The following is a 13273-nucleotide window of genomic DNA, read 5'->3' on the forward strand; positions in this document are numbered from 1 at the left end:
CTGTGTGGATCACAATATAAAATTAAGGATGCATTATTCTCCCAGTCCCCCTGTTCTAACACATGCCTTCTTGTGACACCCACAATTCTGCAAACATGGACAGTAATGCCCAGACCTTGATGTATCTGGCTGCAGCCTAAAGCTGGCCCACTCCTGGCTCAGGATGACTCTGCAGAAATAGATGAGGCATCAAGCCAAACCTCGATTTGCTTAACCTGTGCGCTCTCCCGGGATCGTACCAGCTGTAAACTGATTCAGTTGCAATTGATAGAGATGTGTTTTTTAACTTTGGAAACTCAAGTTCCCCATATAGAACTAGATAGCCTGAAGAATAAAATCCTAGACTGGACTTAATGCTTAAGTAGTTGGGCAGGTCTTAGGAGAGAAGACTCCTCTAAACTCCAAATCAGCCGCCACCACCACCCCTGCCCCTGCTATCTCCATCAATTCACTCAACAGATACATGGAGAGCTCTTACTAGAACAAGCACTGGACAAGTCTGAGCTCATGTTCTCCTGGACCATTCACTGGGCTCTATTAATTAGTCATGGGATTAATCAGGCATAGCCTTCAAGGTGAACAGTGCTGCACTAGGGGACCAGAGGTCCGGGAAACCCACAGGGTGATTTTGGAGGTCCTTTATGAAAAAGGAGTGGTGAGAGGTGGGGGTGGCCATGGGTGAGGTGAGGTCTTCATCCACCCTGAATCAACACTCTGTGAACCTAGAATTCTATGAAAATTTTCAATGCAGCCTAGACATACACCATGTTTCTGGAACCTGTTATTCTCATGCTAACATCACACTTTCAGCCATAGAAGCACACCATCTATATATTGTTATGAGCAGTTTTCTTTCTTCTTTTAAAAAGTAATTTTATTTATTTATTTTTGGCTGTGGTTGGTCTTTGTTGCTATCTGGGCTTTTCTCTAGTTGCAGAGAGCTGGGGATACTCTCTAGTTGTGGTGCTCAAGCTTCTCATCGTGGTGGCTTCTCTTGTTGCTGAGCACAGGTTCCAGGGCACGCAGGCTTCGGCAGTTGTGGTACATGGGCTTAGTTGCCCCACAGCACGTGGGATCTTCCCGGATCAAACCCTCATCCCCTGCATTGGCAGGCAGATTCTTTACTACTGAGCCACCAGGGAAGCCCAAGCATTTTTCTTAAATGAATTCATTCTTTTTGTTTTAATGCAATTGTTCAAGAAGAAAATGTTACCCATTGCCATCAATGGAAGATTATAAGTTGCCATGAATTAAAGGTGCTAAAAAAATAAAAGTTCCACTGAGTAAAATTGAAAGATCCTATTGGCTGTCTTCAGTGATTCACAAATTGGGCAGCTTCCCATCAAGCAGGAAGAAAGATGCTCAGAGAGCTACACAAAATGAAAGACTCTCACAGGCAAAAGGAGACGGGACAAGGAAGTGACTAAATAAGAGTGAGTTTCTCTTGGCAAGGTCCCCTTCCATTAAGGGAGGACAGAGGACCAGGCAATTCTGGACTGACTGGTTTAATATTCTGTGCCTGGGAGAAGTTGGAGCTATAATCAAATTAGATATTAAATCTGTTTGGTGACATGCACTTAATGCAAGTGACTCTATTTTGGGACTGTTGTCTCTTTGGAAAATTTTCCGCTTTGGGTCAGAGACTCGGCTTAACCAAGAGATGAGATAAATATTTCAGGCTGCTCGTAGCTGCCACTCTGAAGTTTTTGCTGATCTTCGCAGTGATATTCACAGGTCATGATGTGCCATGGTAATCACAAATCGTGTTCTTTGTGGAATCTCTGTGGTATTCAGGGGTCAGGGTTTTTGATTCATACTTTTTTTTGGTTATTCTCTTTGTTCCTTTTCTTTTGTAAAAAATAATTTTTTATGGGCATATAGTTGCTTTACAATGTTGCATTAGTTTCTACTGGACAACAAAATGAATCAGCCATATGTGGACATATATCCCCTCCCTTTTGGACTTCCTTCCCATTCGGGTCACCACAGGGCATTAAGTGGAGTTCCCTGTGCTGCACAGTAAGTTCTCATTAGTTATCTATTTTATACATAGGAGAATCCCAGGGATGGGGGAGCCTGGTGGGCTGCTGTCTATGGGGTCGCACAGAGTTGGACACGACTGAAGCGACTTAGCAGCAGCAGCGTATGTATGTCAATCCCAGTCTCCCAATTCTTCCCACTCTCTCTGCTCCTGTTCTGATATTCCAGTCTTAGGGAGATCATCTGCTTGGGGGTTAGTAGCTGTGAATACGCGGTTAAAGATTTTGAGAGGAAATGACACGCCAGGGAGATTACTATGATTATTATAAGCCAGATAATTCCCAATCCCTAGAGCATACCCTAAAGATGTGGTCTCCAAAACCTAAGTCAGTCAAAATCAAATAAGTCAAGGAAAGACTCCATTGAAAGAATCACTTTCTTAAGCCATGTGGCTTGCTCAGAGATCTCACGCTCGGGTAATGTTCAACTTTCCCAGAAGAGTTAATCCAGGTGTCTCAAGTGTTCTGGACCACAGCACAGAGATCTATTTGTTCAACTAAAAGATAATCAGTGGGCGCTTTATTATCAAGAACAACCTGTCCAGAGAGCCGAAGGATTTTTGTTTGCTTCCCAGGTGGTCCCAGTGGTAAAGAACCCGCCTGCCAATGCTGGGGACATAAGAGATCCCTGGGTCAGGAAGATCCCCTGGAAGAGGGCATGGCAACGCACTCCAGCATTCTTACCTGGAGAATTCCATGGACAGAGGAGTCTGGTGGGCTACAGTCTATGGGGTCAAAAAGAGTCGGACACACCTGAGTAACTAACACTTTCAGACTTTCAGCCATAGTGTTAGCAGAAGATCTTGCAATCCCCTCTTTGTTTTGTTTTGCTTTTTTTTAATATTTATTCTTCACTGTGGCATATGGGATCTAGTTCCCTAACCAGGGATTGAGCCCAGGCCCTGTGCATTGGGAGCACAGTTTTAGTCACTAGACCACCAGGGAAGTCCCAAGATCCTGCAATACTTTTAACAGTTGAGGAGAGGTTCCTGATCATAGCCTCATTTGCACTTACGACCTGGAAGAGTAGTAATCTGCCTTAGGAAGCTAATATTGAATCATGAATGCTTCCTGATAAATCCCATTTGAGTCTATGGCTCAGGTCTGGAAAGGCATCAGCCATGAAGGTTAAGAAAATGTGAGGGTCTGGAGACCACACAGACATATTTATTCAGTCTGTCTTTTTGTACAGAGTTTGGGATCAGAGGCAGGAAAGCAGACAGGGAAATGGACCCCCCACCCCAACCCGGGTCAGGTTGTCTGAAACAATACAGAGGGGGCTGAGTTTGTCCCAGGGAAACTGAGGCATTGGAAGTCAGAATAAGTTTGTGACAGGAAAGACTACAGAATCACCACCATTGTAACAAATCCAACAGTCATCTGGAGGTTAGGTAGGTTTCGTCGCTCAGCTGTTTGACTCTTGTGACATCAAGGACTGTAGCCCGCCAGGCTTCTCTGTCCATGAGATTTCCCAAGCAAGAATACTGGAGTGGATTACCATTTCCTTCTCCAGGGGATCTTCCCGTCCTGGGGATTGAAGCCAGGTGTCCTGCATTGCAGGCTGACTCTTAACCGACTGAGCCCGTTGGATTACTGTTATTTGCAATGTCAGATATCTAAACAACAGCATTCTCTTTCCAGGCCAGAACAAGGCAAAAGGTGGACAAAAGATCATAGGGCTTCCCTGGTGGTACAGTCATTAAGAATCCTCCTGCCAACGCAAGGGACACAGGTTCGATCCCTGGTCCGGAAAGATCCCATATGCTAGGAGCAATGAAGCCCATGCACCACAACGAAAGAACAGTCCCTGCTGACCTCAATGAGCGAAAGCCTGTGTGCAACAGCAAAGACCCAGCACAGTCACAAATAAATAAACACATCCTTTACAAGCTTAAAAAAATTAAAAATAAAATCAAAAAAGTTTTTAAAAAAGCCTTCATGGTGTAGGAATTAGGAAAAAATGGTTAATTAGGGAAGGAGAAATGAAAGAAAGTTTCCGGGTCCAATGTCTTGGTAGGAAGTAGTCTACTTCAATATCAGCTACTTTTCCTAGTGCATTCAATTTTGAAGTCTCCGGCTGGTGTGCAGTTCCTAGAGTCTAGAGGAGTCCTTTGAAGCTGAGAAATGAGGACCCAAGGTTTAAGTTCCTGATCTCTGCCTGTCATCTGGGTAGTGAGGAGAACTTGCTATATAAAAGGTTCCCTTCCAAAGAGATCCAACAGCAGTCTTTGTGCTTAGTGACTCCAAACCAGAAGGGTGGGGAAAAAACTTGAAACTTTAGTTTGGAGAGTCATGGCCAGATATTTGAGGAAACTCGAATTCAGGATCCAGTCCAGTTTACAGGAACATGTCTGGGATTTATCTTTGAATCCATAACACTTAACATAGTGAGAATAAATGAAATAATGAATGGAAGGAAGGATGGAGGGATGGTTGACTAATTAGAGCCAAAGATGATGGAGAGATGGAGTCCCTTTACTGTAAGGACATGCTCTCCAAAGATCCTTGCCTGGAGAGAGAATGAATTTCCTGACCCTGGAATTGTGTAACAGGAGGCTGAGACTTGGCAGGAACACTGTAAAGTTAATTTAGGCATCAGAAGGGAGGCTGAAAAAAATTTAGGATGCTTCCAAAATAAGAGCATATAACTCTAAATAAGAGCATGGAAGTAGAAGCTCAGGGAAATGAAAAGATTTGCCCTTAATTCCCCAACTTGGCATCTGTGGGGCTGGGAGTCACTCTCAGAGTTTTCCAGTTGTTCTGAGGATCCCAGACCAAAGCCTCCCCTTGTCCGAAGGCCTCTGTCTGCTTGGGCCTGCCCTGGGAATCTCACAGAACCTGAAGGTTAGAGTTCAGGAAGGGAGAAACACTTATGAAACAAGTTGTTTGAAGAGTCTTTGGTTACCTGTAATTGGAGAGTTTTTGTCCTGGCTGTTAATATATTGATATAAGAGGGCAAACTCCGTGGGGAGAGTACCTCTGAAGCGGCCAGGGGTGGGGGTGGGGTGAAGGCGGGTGGGGAGGGCAGGAGCTGGGGCCAGAGATGGAGAGGGCAGGACCTGGAGCGGGGGGCAGAGCTGGGAACGGGATCACATTGCCCCTCCAAACTCCTACATACCTGCAACCACACGGGCTGCGCTCTTTCTGTGCTGTGGCTCTTTGCTCTGATCCTGACCTCGCTCTCCACCTCCACTGCTTGGAATGAGTACTCCTGAAGTGCAGAGAGTGGGGTGACGTTTGGAAATATTTGGCCCTGGCAAAGTGTCAGAGATGCATATAGGGTTAATGTTCCCCAGCAGCGGCACACCCTCTGGACTTGGAGTTTTGCACCCAGCCAATCTCAAGAGACATGGGGGAGGATAAATACCCCAAGTCACAGCTGCACGGGCTATGACACGTGCAGAGAAAAACCAGCTAAACTCCTGCCTTGCTGTTGAAAATGTGGGATAGCATCTCCTATTTTCCTCTTGATTATTAGGATAGTGTGTGTGTGTGTGTGCGCGCACCAGTTGCTCAGTCGCGTCTGACTCTTTGTGACACCATGGACTGTAGTCCACCAGGCTCCTCTGTCCATGGATTCTCCAGGCAAGGATACTGGAGTGGGTTTCCATTTCCTTCTCCAGGGGATCTTCCCAACCCAGGGATCGCACCCTCATCTCCTGCATTGCAGGCGAATTCTTTACCATCTAAGCCACCAGTGAAGCCCCAATTGTTAGTATGGATGAGGCCAAATTATGGAGAGTGGCTCACCAGAATATTATTACCGACTCTGGAGCCAGCATGTGTGGGTTCCCATCTGGCTCAGCACTTAGTAGGTGTGAGTTCTTACTCAGGGGATGTCCCTTTGCTGTGCCTCGGTTTTGCACATCTAAAATGGGAGTGACCACTGGATTGTCATTGGACTGTTGTGAGATTGAAATGGGTTGTTTTTTAAAGTGCATGGAATGGAAAAAGTGAAGAAAAGGCGGGGATTCATAAATAAAGAAGTTGTTTTAATATGTGGTGTATTAATAGACACTCTGAGGTGTGGTAAAGCCTGTGGATCAGGAGCCAGCTGCCATTTAAGAGAGAGTTTGTTACTCCCAGTTCCCCAGAGGAGGGGGCGTGAAGCCACCTGGGGGGGCACAAGGTGTGATGGGGGCGGAGGAAGGAGGGAGGAATTGGGGGTAAGAACTTCATCTTGGTTGGTGGGAGGCGGGGTGAGGGAGCTAGCCAACTCCCCGCCCCTCCCCCATGCTCTGGGACTTAGGGACTACCCACAGTTGCCAGGTCCTTGACCGAGAGTGATTAGGACAGGATGATAGTGGTCCATGTGGGGGGCCTAATAAAGAAAGAAGTTGGGGAACAGGCTTTGGGATGGTGGAAGGGAAAGTTCGTTCCTGACTCCAGGGATTGGCTAACTCTGGGAGGGGCAGTCCCCCCAGAATCAGCAAGGCTCCAGCTGTCAAAGCATCAGAATCCGGGACATAGAGGACATGGTTAATACAAGGGTGCAGCAAGGGACCCCAGAACGCATCTGTACCATTTTACAGATGGAAAAACTGAGGCTCAGAGAGGGAAATGTATGCATCCAAGGTCAGCTGGAAAATCATGCTCTGAATTCTATCTCTGTCTCCTGAGTCCAGAGCCGGTGCTCTGGCTGTCAGCGGTCTGACAGCCCAGCCTCCACCGGGTTTAATCCTCTTCCTGGTGCTGTGACACTGTGAGAGGCCCGGAACTGAGGGAAAGAGCAGAGTAAGAACCAAATTAGGAGATGATTATCCCCTACTGCTGCTTTCCACCTTTCAGTTCAGTTCAGTCAGTTCAGTCGCTCAGTCGTGTCCGGCTCTGCGACCCCATGAATCACAGCACACCAGGCCTCCCTGTCCATCACCAACTCCCGGAGTTCACTCAAACTCATGTCCATCGAGTCGGTAATGCCATCCAGCCATCTCATTCTCTGTCGTCCCCTTCTCCTCCCACCCCCAATCCCTCCCAGCATCAGAGTCTTTTCCAGTGAGTCAACTCTTCGCATGAGGTGGCCAAAGTACTGGAGTTTCAGCTTTAGCATCAGTCCTTCCAATGAACATCAACCTTTAGAAAGTCCATATTGGCTGCCTCCATTTCCACAGTTAACTCATCTGTAAAATGGACATATTAATGTCTACTTAGTGAGGCTTTGAGCTTCCCTGATGGCTCAGTGGGTAAAGAATCTGTCTGCAATGCAGGAGACACAGGGGACTTGGGTTCCATCCCTGTGTTGGGGAAGATCCTCTGGAAGAGGAAATGGCAACCCACTCCAGTATTCTTGCCTGGGAAATCCCAAGGACAGAGGAGTCTGGTGAGCTGCAGTCCAAAGGGTCGCAAAGAGTTGGACAAGACTGAAGTGACTGAGTATAGATGTGGACAGCGAGGCTTTTGTGAAGATTAGTTAAAAGGGACCGGACTGCACATGGAATAATTTAAAAATTGTGAAGAATTTCAAGATTACAATAGAGTACTAAAGCAATCATGGGGCCTGGAGGCTTCTGAGAGTGGGTGTTGTATAAGAGCACAGGTCTCACATCCAGGACACAGCTGGGATATGACGCTTGGTTGTCTGGCTCTAAAATCTGAGTCCATAGGTACAAAGTAATTCTTCCTTCCTACACAGAACATGGTTTAAAGATATTTATCTGGGCTTCTCATGTTTAACTTCCAGCCTGAGTCTGGCCAAAGGCACCCACTTGACTGACAAGTCTCTGCTGCCCTCTTGTGGGCAGTGTCAATAATAACCACACCTCCTTCAACGGTGGTGGCTGACCTCCAACCCAGGGCAAGACTCTCAGCAATGATCCCAAAGAATGGTCACTATGCCTGAGCTGACACACCCAGGGACAGCATTCAAATTGCTCCCTTGCCTCTTGCAGCCTCTAGGGCCCTAACCATGAAGCAGTTGTTTGGGGCTATGGCCGGTGGGTGGGGGGGGGAGTGGGAGGCGGGGCACGGAGATTCCCAAATCTTACTCCTCCTTCAAACTGAGTAAATGCCTTTTGGTTCAGGTGACCTCCCCAGGCTCCAAGATGGAACCAGTTCAGTACTTAGCACCTCAGAAGTGCTGAGGCAACTTGACTCATTAAGCATTTGTCTGAAAAGGATCTATCCTTTGCCTCTTACCTGGGCTAACTGAGGATCCTATTTAGGTTGGCTGAAAGGCCCCTTTGGGTTTTTTTCCAGCACATTTTACAGAAAAACCCAAATAAACTTTTGGCCAAGTTTTTAGTGCTTCCTGCTGCTGTTCTCCACCCTGCAGAGCCAGATCCCTCTGAATGGCTACAATCATTTTCGCTTCTCTAGGTGCATGTCCTTTGGGTGTGATTTTGTAACTGCACTCAGGAGGTATCTGGGCTGGACTCTTAACTTACTTTGATAATAAAACAGAGCAGACGTAATGGTTTGCCAGCTCTTGGCTCAGGACTCAAGAAGCCTTGCACATGAACACTGACTCTCGCGCCCCTGTGACTGCCATGTGACCAAATCCAGCTGAGCCTGCTGGAGAAGGAGACAGCACCTAGAAGCAACTAAGACCCACAGCTGCAGACACATGGGTGAGCCCAGTCACGATCCACTGAGGCTGGTCCAGGTCAGCAGAACTTCCAAGGTGGCCCACAGGCTCAGGAGCCAAACATATGGTGGTGGTTTTCAGCCTGGGGATGGTTTGTTATGCAGCAACAGCTCACTGGTACACTATATACAACCAAGTATGATCACATTGTGAGAGGGCTTCCCTGGTGGCTCAGATGGTAAAGAATCTGCTAATAATGCAGGAGACCTGAGTTTGATCCCTCGGTCACATTACTCCAGTGAAAAATATAGTTTTTCATTGGCTCCCTGCTGCCCTCTGAAAAAAGTTCCATCTCCTCATCCAGAATAGGAGGGCCCTTGTCTTCCGGATTTTATTTCTCTCTGCAGCCCTTCTACTTGGACTCTTTAAGCCTGCGAGTCCTTGTATTCCCTTACTGATTCCTACTTCTGTGCTGTCACTCTTCTGTGCTGACTCTCATGACCTGGAATTTCCCTCATGACTCAGCTCAAGGGCCACCTGTTATGGGGAGACCTCTCTGTCTCCCTAGGTGGGATTCTGTGCATGATCTCACTGCCAGGTTGAGAAACTGCCTTGCTCCATTTATCTGTAAACCCAGCCATCCACTGAGGGCCGACCATATGCCAGATACTTGCCTAGGCACTGCTGCTGCTGCTGCTAAGTCAGTCGTGTCCGACTCTGTGTGACCCCATAGACGGAAGCCCACCAGGCTCCCCCGTCACTGGGATTCTCCAGGCAAGAACATTGGAGTGGGTTGCCATTTCCTTCTCCAATGTGTGAAAGTGAAAAGTGAAAGTGAAGTCGCTCAGTTGTGTCCGACCCCCAGCGACCCCACGGACTGCAGCCTACCAGGCTCCTCCATCCATGGGATTTTCTAGGCAAGAGTATTGGAGTGGCTTGCCATTGCCTTCTCTGGCCTAGGCACTGGAGACACACATTAAAGTAAGTGGTTGTGACCTCCTGTACCAAAAGCTGTTAGTTCTCTGAAAGATCTTTGACAAACTGTGGTAAATGCAGTGACAAAGACAGGCTCAGAAAGGCTTTTATAAGCGATGACATCTTAAGGGACAAACAGGAATCAGCAAGTTTCAGAGAAAGGCACAGGGATGAGGTCCAGGGGGCCAGGTGTGCTTGGGACACACCCACAGCTAGTCCAGGTGGTTGGAGTGGAGAGGAGGGGCAGGCTGAGGAGGGGGAGTTTGGATTTACCTTGAAGGCAATGGGAGCCATTAGAGGGCACAAAAAGAGATTTTTAAATCCAAGTTAAACCAAGAATTCTTTCTTATATGTTAACAGTAAATCTGAGTAACATGCCTTGTATGTGTTACTCGTGTTATAGTGATAAGATATGATGACACCTCAGTGCCATCATACTGTCAATGATTGGACACAGGTTTGTGGGTTAACGGAAATATCTTTAAAGGATTCATTCATATTTCAAAAGAGCCTCCAAGGGTGAATAACCTAAGGATAAATTTTGCCTGAATACCAAGTCCACTAAGTGTCGATCACAATAAACTGTGGAACATTCTGAAAGAGATGGGAATACCAGACCACCTGACCTGCCTCTTGAGAAACCTGTATGCAGGTCAGGAAGCAACAGTTAGAACTGGACATGGAACAATAGACTGGTTCCAAATAGGAAAAGGTGTACGTCAAGGTTGTATATTGTCACCTTGCTTATTTAACTTATATGCAGAGTACATCATGAGGAACGCTGGGCTGGAAGAAGCACAAGCTGGAATCAAGATTGCTGGGAGAAATATCAATAATCTCAGATATGCTGATGACACTACCCTTATGGCAGAAAGTGAAGAGGATCTCAAAAGCCTCTTGATGAAAGTGAAAGAGGAGAGTGAAAAGGTTGGCTTGAAGCTCAACATTCAGAAAACAAAGATCATGGCATCTGGTCCCATCACTTCATGGGAAATAGATGGAAAAACAGTGGAAACAGTGTCAGACTTTATTTTTTGGGGCTCCAAAATCACTGCAGATGCTGATTGCAGCCATGAAATTAAAAGACGCTTGCTCCTTGGAAGGAAAGTTATGACCAACCTTGATAGTATATTAAAAAGCAGAGACGTTACTTTGCCAACCAAGGTCCGTCTAGTCAAGGCAATGGTTTTTCCCGTGGTCATGTATGGATGTGAGAGTTGGACTGTGAAGAAAGCTGATCGCCGAAGAATCGATGCTTTTGAACTGTGGTGTTGGAGAAGACTCTTGAGAGTCCCTTGGACTGCAAGGAGATCCAACCAGTCCATTCTAAAGGAGATCAATCCTGGATGTTCATTGGAGGGACTGATGCTAAAGCTGAAACTGCAATACTTTGGCCACCTCATGCGACGAGTTGACTCACTGGAAAAGACTCTGATGCTGGGAAAGGTTGGGGGGCGGGAGGAGAAGGGGACGACGGAGAATGAGATGGCTGGATGGCATCACCGACTCTGTGGACATGAGTTTGAGTGTACTCCGGGAGTTGGTGATGGACAGGGAGGCCTGGCGTGCTCTGATTCATGGGGTCGCGGAGAGTCAGACACGACTGAGCGACTGAACTGAACTGAAGTCAACTTTAAGTTTTTAGTCCTCAACATTTTATTATAAACAGTATTCTACTATGTAATTACTAGACGCTTAAAATAACACAATAGTTTTATCACAGGATTATGCCTTGGTTTACTTACTTTTTCTTATTATTGGATTTTTAAGATGTAGCTTGCCTTATTTCTTTTTTCCTCCCTCTTAGTCATCAGGGAATAGCTTTTTTTTAAGATTTCCTAAAAGTATGGACAGAGGAGCCTGGTGGGCTGCAGTCCACGGGGTCGCTACTAGTCGGACACAACTGAGCGACTTCACTTTCACTTTTCACTTTCACACACTGGAGAAGGAAATGGCAACCCACTCCGGTGTTCTTGCCTGGAGAATCCCAGGGATGGCGGAGCCTGGTCGGCTGCCGTCTATGGGGTCATACAGAGTCGGACACGACTGAAGCGACTTAGCAGCAGCAGAGGGCTTTAGAAAAGCATGCAGTCAGTGCTCAACACACGTTTCCTTATTAGCACACCATCTGTCTTCTTCATCAGACTGAGAGTTCTGAGGACAGGGTTATTCCTTCCTTGTATTCTCTGGTTGCTTCCTGGAATAATAATGGGACTGAGTATAATTCTGATCAAAGAATGAGTGAATAAGTGAATAACTCCACCCAAGATATAACAATACAAAACCCAGCGGAGTTTTTTCATCCAAACAAGAATGGCTCTTCACTATCCTGGTCAGGCAGGTGTTGAGGGTTCAAAGAGGCTCTGTGATGGGTCCAGAGAACAAAGGCCCGTAGTCCTCCTGGTGTCCCTCAGCCTCTGCTTGGCAGCCAGGAGTGTGTGCTGGTGCCACCTGGTGGCCACAGTGCTCATGTTCTGTTTTGACTGTCTTCCTCCATTGCCAAAGTGCCCTGTCAGCCCGGAGAAGGGGAGCAGGAGCCTGGAGAAGGTCAGAAATGGTCTGCCCAGCATGTAACTGAAAATTTGGTCCCTGTTCCCAATGCTGAATGAGAACGAGGATAAAGCTTTGAAAAAGGAAAGAAAAACAAAATTTTTAACATAACCACACTCCTTTTAACGCACATGCATCGCTCTCCCAGATGATACCATTCCATTGGCCAAAGCAGGGTCTTCAGAACTCAGTATGAATCGTAATGCCACCCCATAAGGCTATATATAGCCTTAGAAACACTTTGGGCTCTTTAGATGTGGGGGGCAACAGGAGAGAATGGAAAAGAACAGTGGCTTCTCTGGATAGCTTCACCAGAGTGCCAGGTTATCTAATCCAGTTGTTTGGAGTGAGAAAAATTTCCTGTCAAGTAGTTCACCATCTTTTCCAAAGCTTTGCAGAAACCTTGTGCTCTTCTGCTCTTGGCACTTAGGAACATCCCAGTCTGTTAGCTCATTGATTATTCCTTAATTCAACAAGCATATATTTTTCATTCACATCACAGTCCAAATGGGTTTTGCCAATTGCAACTTGCCTTCCCTGGTGATTTGGCATCTGGATTCTCTATCACCCTGGTATGCTGAGATCTTCTAGGGCCTCCGGAGTCATCTCTGCTGTTCTAGAAGAGTCTCCTGGAGAGGTGGGAAGAAAATGAAGCCCACCCTGGGGACATAGAAGCTGGCAGTAGCCATTTTGGGGGCAGCTCATTCTACAAAAACACACCGGTGCTGGCCAGTGCCTTTCCGGAGTCCTAAATAAATTTGTTTATTTATACTTAGTTTTTGGCTACCCTATGCAGTTTGCAGAATCTTAGTCCCCTGATCAGGGATCTAACCTGCACCCTCCACAGTGAAGGTGCAGCTCCCTAACCAGTGGACCACCAGGGAAGTCCCTTGAGAGATTTATTAATTTGCCAACAAATGAGGAAGGTAGCAGACTAACATCTTGAAAACTATCATCCTATTCTCTGAAAGAGGGCAGGACTATTTAAGGAGAATTTTGAGGTTTGGGTGGCAGGACTGCATGACTGAGACATGCAGTGTGTTTGGAGAAAGGGAGCAAAGGTATTTTTCCTGACTTACAGAAGTCTGTTCAAGATGAACTCTCTTAATTTGTTATCCAGAGCAAGTCATTTGCTTCCTAGTATATTGTAGGCAAATTATATTTATATATAAATGTATACATATTT

The 13273-nt window shown here is 46.5% G+C and overlaps 1 protein-coding gene across 1 annotated transcript in view; it reads right to left on the reverse strand.

Annotated features, from left to right (window-relative positions):
- Positions 1–13273, reverse strand: part of SLC6A2 (solute carrier family 6 member 2) — a 78567-nt gene continuing 65294 nt past the window's right edge. The window contains exon 21 of the transcript XR_008684004.2: positions 1–12716. The gene's annotated coding sequence lies outside the window, so the exon portion shown is untranslated. The remainder of the gene's footprint in view (positions 12717–13273) is intronic.

The sequence above is a fragment of the Moschus berezovskii genome, chromosome 22 (genome assembly GCF_049115385.1).
Source record: "Moschus berezovskii isolate FMDL1 chromosome 22, NW_MosBer_1.0, whole genome shotgun sequence".
Lineage (NCBI taxonomy): Eukaryota > Metazoa > Chordata > Mammalia > Artiodactyla > Moschidae > Moschus > Moschus berezovskii.